Below are 15,436 nucleotides of genomic sequence, written 5' to 3'. Positions count from 1 at the left end.
AATGAGAAGCCTTTGACATCACAGCAGGGAAACATTTTTTGAGATTTCCATCAAGAGTAACATGAAAGTGTCCATGTTAACTGTTCAACACCATTTTGTGCATCTCTTCTTAAAAATTCTCTTGCTTATAGATCAAAAAGTAGTGAATAAAATATATATCATTTGTATCCACTTGTAGAGTTTGTAATATTTCTATAATATGATACCAATGTTTCAAAATTTCCCAGTATTGAACCTGAAAGAGTATCATTTTTTAATTTAATCAAGTACCATATGTTTATAAAAATGACACAACACCATGCCATCTGTACATAGAAAAACAGAAAGGAAATTATTTTTCCAAAAGACTCAGTAATTTCAAATATATCTGGTTAGGTTATATATTTATGATATGATATGACATAACCAGTTAGTAAAATGAAACTTTTGCATTATTTTTAAGAGAAAAGTAGAACCCTTTTAGGCTATTTCTTTAGAGTTTCGAAGGATGTAGCTCCACCTTCTTTACCTTTCTTTAGTGGTACTCATAAAAAATATCTGTAAAACTATATCATGCTATGTATTTTTATCTAGAGGGGGAATATTTCCAATGGGAAAAAAACACAGTTCTCTGACAGTACCTCTGAGATGATTAATTTTATATGTCAACTTCTCAGGGCTTAGAGGTGTCTAGGTAGCTGGTAAAACATTCGCTGGTGTGTTTGTGAAAGTGTTTCTGAAAGAAGTTAACATTTGGGTGAAGTGAATAACGAGGTGCACCCTCACCAGTGTGAATGGGCAGCACCCAATCTGTAAAGAGTCCTAATATAACAAAAAGACAAAGGAAAGTGTATTAGCTTTCTCTATTCTAGAGCTGTAATGTCCATCCATCCATTTTTTAATGTCCTCAGCCACCACAAATTCTGATTCTCAGGCCTTTCCATTACAGTAGTCACGCAGTGAGTACCAGGGCCCATTGGCCAAAATGTTGCAGGGGGAGGTTCTTACCCAAGGGTGCCAAAAGCTGGAAAGAAAATGGATAGGGGGGAAAAAGTCCTCCTCTCCCTATTCCTGTAAGATGAACAGCTTTGAGAGGGAAGGGGAGTGGTCTTTGAAGCAGGAGACCACCATTGTCCCAGGTCAGGGCATCAGAATAAACCTCTTTCCTTTTGCACCAGCACTTGTCTCATAAGTTTGGCTTTCGTTGGGGAAGGCAGCCAACCTGAATTTCGGTTACATTTGGCCTTGAATTGAATTACACCACTGGCTTTCCTAATTCTCCAGTTTACATGAGACAATTTCCATAATACATTTTTATTTTGGTTATGTTTCTCCAGAAAACCTGTATTAATATAATCTATTTTTTTCATAATTTTCACTAGCAATGAGGCAATGTAAGGCTCATTCTAGATAATAAAATAGTAGGTAAATAATACATAATTTTTGAGTTTATGTACTTTTTATTCTTTTAGTAATTAAGTAAATCAGGAATAATGTTATAGAGAACATTTATAATTGGCTTGGAATTATCTTTATTCCTCAAACAAATTATCTGTATGCTCACTTACATTATTAAATATTAATGGCCAAATGTGTAGCAGTAGCAACTGCTAGTCTGGACATTTTTAGAAGAAATTCAGCAATTACAAGTGAATGCCGAACATTAGCAAACTTAATCGTATATTAGCTAAGCATAGGGCTAAAAGTGCATACAACAAAAAGGTAACATTTATGCCACCAGTGATCAGAATCACAAAAATTACGAGCTGTCACCCAAATGTCATCTCATAGAAACTATTGCTACATTTTGTATATTTCAGGATCCTTACACTCATTTTCTGTCACTCTATCTACCTCTCTCTGTCTCTGTCTCTGTCTCTGTCTCTGTCTCTCTGCATCTCTCTCAGGAGTAACAACACAAGCTTAAGGACTTAAAACTATCCTATGATCTGTATGATTTTGAACCTTTGACATAAGGATTTGACAGATAATCAGGGTAAGATTATTATGCTTTACTAAGTGGTAATGATAGAGTTTAGAATATGAATATTATTTTGCTTTTTGTCATTGATTTCAAACTTCTCTTTAATCTAGTCATTTAACGTTACTACTAAAAACAACTTGAAATTTGTGTTTCTTGCTTCTTTTAAATATTATTCTGTGAACAAATTCAAACTATAGCTTAAAAGGACTGCCCACAGAATAAAAAATAAAAGGAACTGATTGTTGATAAAATTTATAATGGAATCTAAATAATTAAAATTTAGCTTAGTCAAAATTTTATTTTCTAGATTAATAATGCAAAAAGAAATAAAGCCTTGATTTTATTACACATTTTTTTCAAGTTTATAATTAGAACAGTGGCATAATTCTTTAATTTTGAGAGACATTTAGCTAAACAAATATCAAAGTTAAACTTTAAAATATAAATACCAAAAAAAAAAAAAAAGAATTCCAGAAATATTAGAATATTGCATTTTGGTTTTTCTTATTGAATGTTGGTGAAAGTATAACTGAATTTGGGCAGAGAAGTAGGCAAAGAAGGAGTTAGAAAAAAGGAATCAAAGTAAATTAGCTCACCTTCCAATGCAGCTACTAGCCAAAAAATATAGATAGCTTCTCTCCTTGTTTTATGTGGTGTTGTAATGTTGCAAAACACCCCTTTCTTAGACATAGCTTTTAGACAAGAACATTTCACTAGAAATTGCATTTTAGATAAGTGGGTTTCCCATTGTTCTTATGAAATTTGGAAGATCACAAAATAATGGTAACTTTTGGGAAAAGGTACTTTTATCTTCCTTTATATTTTTTTCTGAATGGGTTTTGTTTTAAATTAACAGAGCCTGGCACATAGAAGATTTATAGAGTTTAAAGATAAAGGGTGTAATGTCAGATTAATCTGCATGATTTATTACAAATCTGAGAATGACCCTTGATCATGTAGAGTCTGAGAGCATGGCATTAATGGTTCATGTGCCACTTCTTGACTCATTGACCTTTCACCCTTCGGGTTTGAAAATCATTTTGAGGAACTGTTGAGGACACAATTAACTCCAACCAGCACTGCATTCCTTGCCTTTGCTTTTATTTTCAGCTGCCTTTTTTCAAAATATCTACACAACTCATGATGTCTAATGAAAACCGCTGAGGGATAAATAGGTTATCTGGGCTTTAATAAAATAAAATATTTTATACAGAAAATATTAGACTTTAATTGTTGTCCAGTGGTTATAAAGTTACAATTATACTTGGTATGGTCCAGAGATCTGCTGTACAAATTACTACTTAGGGTCATTATAACCAATAAAGTGAATATTCCTAGGATCAAATTACTCTTAATCAAAACCAAAAAAAATGAAACATCAAACTATTTATTTAGTATCAGATTCATAAAAGAAATGTTCTTGATTGGATTTTTACCTGTCAGTATCCATAGACCATCAAGAACATACTTATAGTTGAAAATGTTGGGCATATTACTACTCATTGTGGTGAGAGAGAAGGCACACCATGTGCAACCGTGTGACATCTCAGCAAGAGAGCATTCACAATAACATTTTACAGGATGTGAGCTGGTGCTACCAAGGTCTCGGGAAGGATTTAAAGAAGCAAGGCTTTGCTTTTTATTGGCCATTGCCAGAAAGTTGGGGTAATTCTGTGATTGTGTGTCTTAATATATCATATCTAGAAGGAAAAACAATTAAGTACAAATTAAAATATTTGAGGATTCAATGAAATAATGGATGTAGCATGATTAATTCTTGCAAAATTTAATTTGCTTATAATAATGATATTACAATCATTTACTTTACTTATCATTCCTAGAGTGTTGAAATATTCAATCATTGGCCTGACCTGTGGTGGCGCAGTGGATAAAGCGTTGACCTGGAAATGCTGAGGTCGCTGGTTCGAAACCCTGGGCTTGCCTGGTCAAGGCACATAAGAGAGTTGATGCTTCCTGCTTCTCCCCCCTTCTCTCTCTCTGTCTCTCTCTCCTTTTTCTCTCTCTCCTTTCTAAAATGAATAAATAAAAAAATAATAGAAATATTTAATCATTATATGTCTCTGTAACTTACACTTTTTTATGTTTTTATAACCTGTAAGTAAATGAATACAATTTATTAATCCTTGATATCTCAAACTTGATTCAGCTCATAATATGTTTTTCAAGTTTTTATAGGAATGGCAGTATGTGAACTGACAAAACTGATTTAAATTGTCACTGTAATCTCTCCATAGGATATTTTCTATGGCAAGTAATATACCAAAACATATGTCATTCTAGATGTGATATACAAATACAGACCCTGAAACACATCTCAGGAGAAGTTTGTGTACATTGCACATATTATTCTTTAATGGTGCAAAGAGGACTTTTGAGTTAACCAGACATAAAATTTTAGCTTAGACATTTACTAAGGTTTAGACGTAAAAAGAATTATTTAACTTACTAAGCTTCATTTTCTGGCCTATAAAATGGCATTTGTAATATTTACCTTACTGATATTACTTAAGGAATACATGCATCAGATATTTTCATAATAGCTGTTATTTTATTAATAAGTACTTTAACATTTGTTATTTCACTTATGTAGAATGGTGTAGGAAAGGGATGGAGATAAGGTTGTGACTTTCTGTTTCTGGCGTGCAGAAACAGTGCAGTCTTGAGTGAAAGCAGGAATATGTTCTCAGAATTTGATTCAAAGCCACATTAAATAAATGATGGCTCAGTATTTTAGATTTAAGTCGTTTCATGTTTCACCAGAACTAGAAATTGAATCACAAAAAACAAGAACTTCATAGATCTCACGTTGACTTTTAATCTAAGCAAATTATATACACATACAACAGCCTGGGTAAAGTAATTTAGAACTATATAGCTTTAACTACAATATTAATGACAAGTTTTCCAATCTAATAGTAGAGTAGGGGAATAAAAAATAACAAGTAAATATATAAAGTTATTTGTTTTTTTTACTTTAGATTAAAATTTGTGATAAAAAGTTATATACATATAAAAACAATTCTCCCTCTATTCTTTACTTTGACTATTTACTTAATATTATGTATGCATTCTATAAATAAATTTACATATGCATTATGCAAAAGGAACTAATCTGGGAGTGTTATTTGAAAAAAAACAGATGAAACATTCACTTAATAGCCTCAACTTTTATTTGGTAACACTGAAAAAACTATTTTATCTTCTGGTGGCTAATCTAGTCTATATATAACTCATATATAAACAATTTATATAGAAAAACAAAAAAACTGTAAAGTTTCATTTCATTATGCCCTTTTTTATCTTAAAGTATTTTTTAATTTATTGCTTGATTTTAGAAAGACAGAGAGAGGGAAAGAGAGAAGAAAAAAAAGAGAGAGAGAAAGAATCATTAATTTGTTGTTCCACTTTAGTTGTGCATTCATAGATGGCTTTCCATATGTACCCTGACCAGGAATCAAACTCACAACCTTTTCCTTTTGTGAAGACACTCTAAACAACTGAGCTAACTGACTAGGGCCTAACTTAAAGTATTTTTAAAACAATAGATGCATATTTAAAATTACCAGCCTAATCTCTTGGGTTTTCTCTTTGTTTGTTTGTTTGTTTGTTTGTGACAGAGGCAGAGAGAGGGACAGATAGGGACAGAGAGACAGGAAGGGAGAGAGATGAGAAGCATCAACTCCTCACTGTGGTACCTTAGTTGTTTATTGATTGCTTTCTTATATGTGCCTTATCCGGGGAGCTACAGCAGACTGAGTGACCCCTTGTGCAAGCCAGCGACCTTGGGCTCAAGCTGGTGAGCCTTGCTCAAACCAGATGAGTCTGCACTCAAACTGGCAACCTTGAAGTTTTGAACCTGGGTCCTCTGCATCCCAATCTGACACTCTATACACTGCACCAACACCTGGTCAGGCAGGGCTTTCTCTTTCTTTGTGTCATTGATATATATTGTGCTGAGTTGTAGAGATAGACCAGCAAGATCAGTTGCATCTATTTAAACTATCATCAAATATTGACGTCACTTTAAACACTTACAAGGAATGCATATGTACTTGAAAAATTTTTAAGGGAATTCAAGTTCAAAGACCATGGTCTTAGATAAAGCCTTTAAATATTATTATTTTCTGTATTACTACAACAATCTACTAATTAGTCTCCCTGATAATCACTGAGTTTTATATTCTTTCAATTAAATATGTGATGGCGAAAAAATTCACTATTAGTGAAGCAAGAATGAACATGTCAACTCCTCTATGAAATTCTACACAAGCTTTTTTAAATCTTTGGAATAAATGAAACATTCCTACCCTTTGATTATGCCTTGTCATGGTGATTTCTCACTCCTTATGTTCCAATCAGACTCAGCTACTGGAGAGAACAAGCTTTGCTGAATTATCTTTATCTAACTTTCCACTCTCAATATTTAATATGACTAAGTCTAACTAGTGTTTCTGACCTAATTTCTATTAGCTCTCCCACAGTGTTTTTCCTATTTGCAAAGTTGCAAGGGGCCTCCTCCTCATCCCATCCCACAGGCTGCATTAAGTGTTTCTTAACTCTCTTGATGTTTCTATGTAGTACTTTCATAGTTTAATGCACTTTTGATCATGTGTATTTTGTATTAGCCTTTAAGCTATTTGAGGACCATCTGCTGTTCCAGTGCCTATATCAGCTCTTGGAATGCAGTTTATATAAAATAAATATTTGTTGAATAAATGACTGAAACAACAAAATCAAATACAATTGTATAATGCCACTAAAACTATACAAGTCTACAGCCCTTTATCTGAAACCCAACAACCAGAAATATCTATTTTAGAATTCAGAACCATTCGGACAGGCAATATATTCCGAAAGGGGGGGTTGGCAAAAAGTAATTTTGGTTTTTTAGTGTGAAATAAAACTTATTTTTATACAAATAATAAACTATAATCAATTATATATTTTCCATTTTGTTTAATGACCATTTGCCATCTTTCTTGCAGGTGCATCATTCCATGCTCATAGAAATTTTTATCCTTATCAGCAAAACACTGAACCAAGTGTGATTTAAGGTCATCATTTGTGAAAGTTATACCATTCAAAGAGTTTTGCAATCTTCGAAATGAATGGTAATCAGATGGTGCCAGGTCAGGGCTGTATGGAGGATGTGACATCACTTCCCAACCAAGCTCCAATAATTTCCCCAGGAGTTATTAAAGATGTGTGAAGCTTTGCATTATCATGGTAGAACACAATTCCATGGTGGTTTGCCAATTCTGTCCATTTTTCTTTGATTGCTTCATTCAGTTTTATTAGTTGTTGACAGTACACATCTGAATTGGTCATCTGGTGTTTTGGAAGCAGCTCAAAATATACAACATCTTTGTAGTCCCATCAAATATACAGCATGCCTTTTTTTTGATGCAATTCAACTTTAGTTTGTGCTGGTACATCACGCTTGGACCATGATTGTTTACGAATGATATTACTGTAGAAGACCCATTTTTCATCACCAGGGATGATTTTTTTTTTTCACAAAAGGGTCGGTTTCATTGTGCTTGAGATGCATAGTGCAAATATTGATTTGTTATGTTGAGTGAATCTCTTTCAATTCAGGCGGAATCCAAATATCAAGCTTCTTAGCGAGCCCAAGACATTTTAAGTGATTTTCAGTTATTGTGTGTGATATATTTAACCTCTCTGTAATCTCTCAAAGAGTTATATAATGATTCTCTTTAATTAAGGCTTTGATTTGGTCATCTTAACTTCAGTAGGTCGACCAGAACGTTGGTCATCTTTGAGTGAAAAAATCTCCAGAGCAGAATTTTTTAAACCAATTCTGACACATGCATTCTGCTATGAATTCAATACCATAAAATTCACATATCTTTTTGTGGCCTCAGCAGCTTTCTTTCCTTTACAGAAATAAAGTAAAATATGGCAAAAATGTTTGTTTCGGCAGTCCATGTTAAAATTGACCCTAAACCAACAGCTACAAACAAAATTACGCACAACTTCCTTCTAAAGTAACCTAAATGTGATTGATACCAAATTGTCAAAAAGAAAAAACCATAACACTGACAGAAGTCCTTCAAAACAATTACAACGCTATGTGTGACAACAGAAAATACTTTCTTGCCAACCCTATAGTATCATATGGATACTACAGATTATTTATGAATATATGTTTTTTTTTTCTGAAGTTGGAAAAGGGGAGGCAGACAGACTCCCGCATGCGCCTGACTGGAATCCACCTGGCATGCCCACCAGGGGGCGATGCTCTGCCCATCTGGGGCATTGCTCTGTTGCAACCAGAGCCATTCTAGCGTCTGAGGCAGAGGCCATAGAGCCATCCCCAGCGCCCGGGCCAACTTTGCTCCAATGGAGCCTTGGCTGTAGGAGGGGAAGAGAGAGAGAGAGAGGAAGGAGAGGGGGAAGGGTGGAGAAGCAGATGGGCGCTTCTCCTGTGTGCTCTGGCCAGGAATCAAACCCGGGACTCCCGCACGCCAGGCTGACACTATATGATACTACAGATTATTGAACAACCTGGTGGGTTACAAAAAACAATGAGTGATAAAATAGGTTAATATATTTGTAGCAAAACATGACTATTGTATTTCTATGAAGGAGAAATAAGTGAACACTAGCCAATATCCTTATGCTAAATTGGGATAAATGAATACTGGTAAATAGGCACATTCAGTTTTAGTCAGATTTTACAGCCAAAATATTTTAGGGAGCACACAATGAAATGCAAAGATGATGTATTGTACAATTGTACACTTGAAACTTATATAATGTTACTACAATAAATTAAATTTAAAACAAAATGCCTTTTCCTAAAGAGTTTAGTTTAGATCAATTTGGCTGCCAAATGAATTACCAAATTTAGAAATAAAAAGAAGTAAAGAAAGCAAGAAAGGAAGGAAGGAGGGGAGGAAAAAAGGAGAGAGGGAGGGAGAAAGGGAAAGAAAAGAAATAAAAGAACAGAAATCTTTGGTTTCTAGACCTTTCAGACTTTAGAATTACAATTAGGAATTATAGGTTATTGTGAATATATAAATTTTAGCAATTACTACACTTCGTATGTTCTTTATATGTTCATTTTATATAAATATATCTTAAAGTTTCAGACATTGTGTATATTGCTCACTAAGAGTTGTATTTTCCTTATGAATTACAGGAGTACCTGAATATATTCTTTTCTTAATTATACAATTTATATTTTCCTTCAAAATTAAAATATTCTCTGTATATGGTAGATGTATAAACCATTTTCCATATTAGACAAAGAATACTTTAAATATTCTCTCATTTACTATTATCTCAAAAAATGTTATTTTTTAAAGTTATGTTTCTGTGAGATATATATATATATATATATAAATATTTATAGATTACCTTTTCTTTTTTCTAATGCCAGTATTTCAAAATGAGAGTCTGAATTTTTTTTTGGAATAGATTACACATTTCTCCAAGACATGTAACACTTTTTTCCTTCTGTTCACTCATTTATTCACTCATTGTATAAAGTAAAAGGTAAGTTGTCTGACACAGCAATGCTTTTGACAACACCATTCATGTGGAGCAGTTTGTCTCATGCGGTGTGTGCACAGAGCAACTGTTAGCCTTGTTTCCATCTGCATGCTTATTAAGTTAAATTTAGTCATTAGTACTATTATAGTTAACTTATAGAAAGGACAGATTGTGTGTCTACAATTTTTGCAAGTTACTTCATGGGCTACTATAACATGGTCTTTAAAACTTTTTACTGCCCTGGCCGGTTGGCTCAGCGGTAGAGCGTCGGCCTAGCGTGCGGAGGACCCGGGTTCGATTCCCGGCCAGGGCACATAGGAGAAGCGCCCATTTGCTTCTCCACCCCTCCGCCGCGCTTTCCTCTCTGTCTCTCTCTTCCCCTCCTGCAGCCAAGGCTCCATTGGAGCAGAGATGGCCCAGGCGCTGGGGATGGCTCTGTGGCCTCTGCCTCAGGCACTGGAGTGGCTCTGGTCGCAACATGGTGACGCCCAGGATGGGCAGAGCATCGCCCCCTGGTGGGCAGAGCGCCCCCCCTGGTGGGCGTGCCGGGTGGATCCCGGTCGGGCGCATGCGGGAGTCTGTCTGTCTCTCCCCGTTTCCAGCTTCAGAAAAATGAAAAAAAAGAAAAAAAAAGAAAAAAAAAAACTTCTTACTTTAGTCAAAAAAATGAAATAAATTATGTAGATTGCAGTCCATGTTTAACCTCTTCAACATAAGAATGAAAGATCGGAATTAAGCTGATTCTGCTCTCCCTCAAAATGGAGTTGCAGACTACCAGTCTAGTATCTCGGCTTTGTAAGTGTTGCAATTTGATATAGTAGCTGAAAAGCAGCCAGCTAACAGGGAATTGCAGTAATCAAGTTGTTGGAGGAAAAATCAATGTACTGAACAGACTTTCAATCTTATTATAAGACCAACACAAGTAAAGACAAGCAATGGTCCTCCTGTGACAGCAGCAATGTGTATAGGGAAAATGGGGAGAAAAATTGACTTCATAGCTCAAAAAATATATATATATCATTCAAAAGGTCACTAAATGTCTAAATAAATCTTAAAATCATGAAATTGAAATTTGATCAAAAGACATTTATGTCAAATGTAAAATGAAATGACTTAATTATAAAGTCACTTAAATGAGCTAATAAAATTTTATTTATTATTTGTGTGAGTAGAATTATAAGAAATTTGATTGTAACTGGTGTTATAAAATTACACAAAACTCAAGGAAAGTATCATAGTGTGACAGTGTCTAAATAGGTGTGAATGCTTATGAGTTACAGTGCATGGCTCATAAACTTTTTCAAATATGTCTGTCTGGAGTAACTTGGATATTGCAGCAAATTAAATCAAACCAGATTTGGAATTTTTCTTTCATTTACTGGCATACTTCACTTCTAGAAAGAAAGCAAGGTGATCAGAAGACAGAGAAGAGAGAAAAAGTAAGAGGGATTATACACAAAATGGTGTTGATTACTCTCTGGGGGACAGCTAAGGCTTAAATCAATTGAGGCTGCTTTTTAAATGCAGGCATATGTTTCCAAGCATTATATTAAAATTTCATGATCAATAATGCTGAAAGCTGCAGAACATACAAGGAAAATAAGTGCTGACAATTCACCAGCATCTGAATTTAATAAAATGTCATTCTCCAACCTCAGCAGTAGTGCCAGGAGGAGATGGCTATTCTGATTAGAATCTGTCAAAGAATCTCCATTTGTCGGATAATAATAAACTCAGGATAGTACCTTTTGTTTCAGGTTGTGTTTACTCTCCAAAATGTAGCAGTCAATGCATAATCTTATATAGACCTTTTTTTCTTCTACCCTGAGGGAAAAATCAAATAGTATTACCTACTTTGATATAATATGTAGAAAACATCTAGATTAGAGGATTAGTCCTTTCTCAATTAAGCAGGTTTAGTTCCCCCTGCGCAGCCAATGTATCCACACACCACCCATCTAGTTTGCAATGTGGTTTCATCATCTTTGGAATCGTACTTGTTACCTGTTAAAGACATGAAAGATATGCCTTCCATATTTAACAGAAAAGTCAATACCATTTTACTTAAGACATTATGCATGGATCCAGGCACTAAGAGATAACTATTTAGAAAAATTATCTGTCTTTTCTTTAAAGGAAACTCCCATCCATTTGGTGAGTGAGTCACAATGCCAGATTAAACCTGAGAAAACCATGGTGATCCAGGATGTATCACATCTGAGTGAATGACCAGAAATATAATCTTTACTGTCTGTTTTATTAAATAAATGACTTGAAAAAGACTGAAAGAGTACTTGGAGGGTTTTTTAAAAATATTTTATTTACAAAAATTATGTATTGCTATATATTTTTATTTATTATTAAATATTGCTATAGTCTTATCATTAATATCAACATAGCATATTAGAATAGTCCTAAGAGGTATCCTTAAGCGAAAAGAATTTCCCTTAAGTTGTTATATCTAGAAACTCAAACCCACCATCTCGTCCATGATTTTCTATTCAAAGTATTCATTCAAGAGTTAATTTAGTTATTCATTCATTTATTTCACTCAATTAATCAACATTCATTGGTACTTATGTATCAGATTCAACACTTAAAGGGTTTCTCTATGCTCAACACTTGCATTGAATACTACTGAGTTTCTTGCATTGAATACTACTGAATGTTTTCTAATATTTGTTTTATCATTTGACTTTTATTCTGAACCCTTTCATTATTATCTTATCCACTTTGATTAGAGCTCTGTGTAGTACATAAATGTCTAACTTCGTGAGTGACTATAAATGAGATTATATGGAATAGATTCCACAGGTGTTTGAAGACTGCAGAGAAATTTTCCAACTCTGAATATGTGATTTTTATAAAACCAAAGCTTTAGGTAATAATGTGGTATTATTTTTCTGATTAAAATATGGAGTCAACTGAGTATGATTTGTTTTCAGCCAGTAGTATATATATTTACCTGTTTGAATCCACCTTCAGGATGAAAAAAAATAGTTATAAAAATTGACACTTGGTCTGTTGGTATGTGAAGCCATGCCCAGTAGTATTGCTATAAACATCATTGCTGAAAACATGTTTATGGCTCTGGCTGATTATCTCAGTGGTAGAGCATCAGCCTGGCTTGTGGATATCCTGTGTTTGATTCCCCATCAGGGCACACAAAGAGAAGCGTCCATCTGCTTTTCCACCCCTTCCCCTCTCACTTCTTTCTTTCTCTCTCTCCCTTCTCCTCTCCTTCTGCAGCCATGGCTCAATTAGAGCAAGTTGGCCATGGGTGCTGAGGATGGCTCCATGTTCTCTGCCTCAGGTGCTGAGAAGAGCTCAGTTGCTGAGCAACAGAGCAACATTTCAGATAGGAAGAGCATCGCCCCCTAGTGGGTTTGCCGGGTGGACACTGGTTGGGAGCATGAAGGAATCTGTCTCTGCCTCCATTCCTTTTACTGAATTAAAAAAAAATGCTGCAAGCATTTTTGCTGTGGCAAAGATGTTGATAATGAAACTACCTAGAACTTTACACTAGAACCTGTGAAAATGACATCATACAAGGCAAAAAGAACTTTGCATATGTAACTGAATTAAAAATTTTGAGAAGAGAAAATTATCCTGGATCATCTGGGTGGGCCCAGTGAAATCACAGGATCTATAAAACTAAAGAAAAAAGCAGAAGAGGATGTCAGGATAAGCCAATGTACAAAAGACTGGAAGGCACCATTGCTGGCTTCAAGGGTGGAGGTAGGGAAATACAAGCCAAAAACTGGTGGTATCCCCTAGAACAGGGGTCCCCAAACTTTTTACACAGGGTGCCAGTTCACTGTCTCTCAGACCATTGGAGGGCCAGACTATAAAAAAAAAAACTATGAACAAATCCCTGTGCACACTGCACATATCTTATTTTAAAGTAAAAAAACAAAACAAAATGGGAACAAATACAGTTCTTTAAAATAAAGAACAAGTAAATTTAAATCAACAAACTGACCAGTATTTCAATGGGAACTATGCTCCTCTGACTGACCACCAATGAAAGAGGTGCCCCTTCCGGAAGTGCAGTGAGGGCCAAATAAATGGCCTCAGGGGGGCGCATGCAGCCCACGGGCCATAGTTGGGACCCCTGCTCTAGAAGCTAGAAAAAGCAAGAAAATATGTTCCCTAGAGGTTTCAAATGGGAACACAATACTGTGGACACATTGATTTTAGCCTAGTGAGATCTTGTTGGACTTTGATTTACAGAATTTTAAGATAATAAACTTGTATTGTTTAAATTTATGATAATTTTTTATAGCAGCTGAGGATAATATTACTATATATATATATATATAGTAATATTACTATATATATCAAGACTAATATCAATGACTCTTTCATAGTCCCATAGCTGGAGAATGGTAGACTTTATGATTACATTACACTTTGTATCTTTTTGCTGACCGTCTAACAAAGAAATGAATCACAGCTTAATCTGATTAATTTATTAAATATCTTTTGCATGTCAAAAGTATAGAGATAATTCAAAAGTATATATTTGAAGGAATGTATTTAGAACTACTATTGGACTTATGAAGGGAGACCATCATCTTAATCCAAGTTGAAAGGAAAATATTATGCATGCCAATTCATAAATATTATCTGACCAGACAGTGGTGCAGTGGATAGAGTGTTGGTCTGAAATGTTGAGGGTCTAGGATCAAAACCCTAGGTTGCCGGCTTGAGTACAGGGTCATTGGCTTGAGTGTGGGATCACAGACATGACTCCATGGTCACTGGCTTGAGCCCAATGTTGCTAGCTTAAAGCTGAAAGTCACTGGCTTGAGCCCAAGGTCACTGGCTTGAGCAAGGGGTCAATGGAGCCCCCTGGTCAAGGCACATATGAGAAAGCAATCAACAAATAACTAAGGTATTGTAACTATGAGTTGATGCTTCTCATTTTGCTCCCTTCATGTCTGTCTTATTATCTGTTTCTCATTCTCACACACAAAAAAATTATAAATATTTAATTAATATAGCTAGATAAATGGAATTAAGAGTAACCTTCATTTGAAAGTCATCAGAAAACTTTTAATGAACAAATGTGCTTGAGGGACTATATTCTGTCTAATAATAGAATATGCTAAATTAATATATATATATATATATATATATAGTATTTTTTTTTTAAAATTTAAACCTTTTAAGTACTTTGAAAAAGACACAGCTCATTCCCTGGAAAAATGTGAAATAGTTAAGTTTCTGGAGCCTCCCTTTTCTCCCATCTCTTGTTTGGTGTCTCCCCTCACTTTGGTTCTCATTGCAACCCCAGTGAGGAGGTGCCTCCACTGTGACAACCCATCTAGTCAGTGTTAATCTGGACCTCTCTCTTTTCACCCCTATTACAACTGCTATCTTCTTCATTAAGAGATTGTCCTTTTCCAGGTATTCAAATTATAAAGTGTTAATAAATTCTTTGACAAACAGTGATTAAAGTTGTTGGAAAATATGTTACCAGGCATTCTGATTCAAGATGGCAACTTAGGAAGATTCTGAAGTCACCTCGCGCCATGGACTCACTGAGTCTACAGCTTACATGCAACAAAAGCCTAAAGACCCACTGAGCAACGACCATACATTGGACGAACAGGAGGAAAACCACACTCAGAGTGATAGGAGAGGCTGGAAAACAGTCTTACCATAAACCCCACTCCTTGAGTGGATCACAAAACTGGGAAAGAACTAAAAATCCAGAGCTTCAACCTGAGGAATGAAGGATTCTAACCCATATTGGGCTTCCAAATTCTAAGATGTAGAATTGAGAGATGACTCCCCAAAATACCCAACTTTGCAAACCAAGGTGGCTCATGTCCTGAGGTCCAAAGGGTGTAGCAGTGTGAGAAACAACTCTTAAAGGGCTGGCATGCTCAGAATCAGAATTACTCACCTCAGTGTAAAGGTCAGAAG

Source organism: Saccopteryx bilineata, chromosome 5 (genome assembly GCF_036850765.1).
Source record: "Saccopteryx bilineata isolate mSacBil1 chromosome 5, mSacBil1_pri_phased_curated, whole genome shotgun sequence".
In the NCBI taxonomy this organism is placed as follows: domain Eukaryota; kingdom Metazoa; phylum Chordata; class Mammalia; order Chiroptera; family Emballonuridae; genus Saccopteryx; species Saccopteryx bilineata.
The sequence above is the reverse complement of the archived record's forward strand: the minus strand, read 5'-3'. Positions refer to the sequence as shown.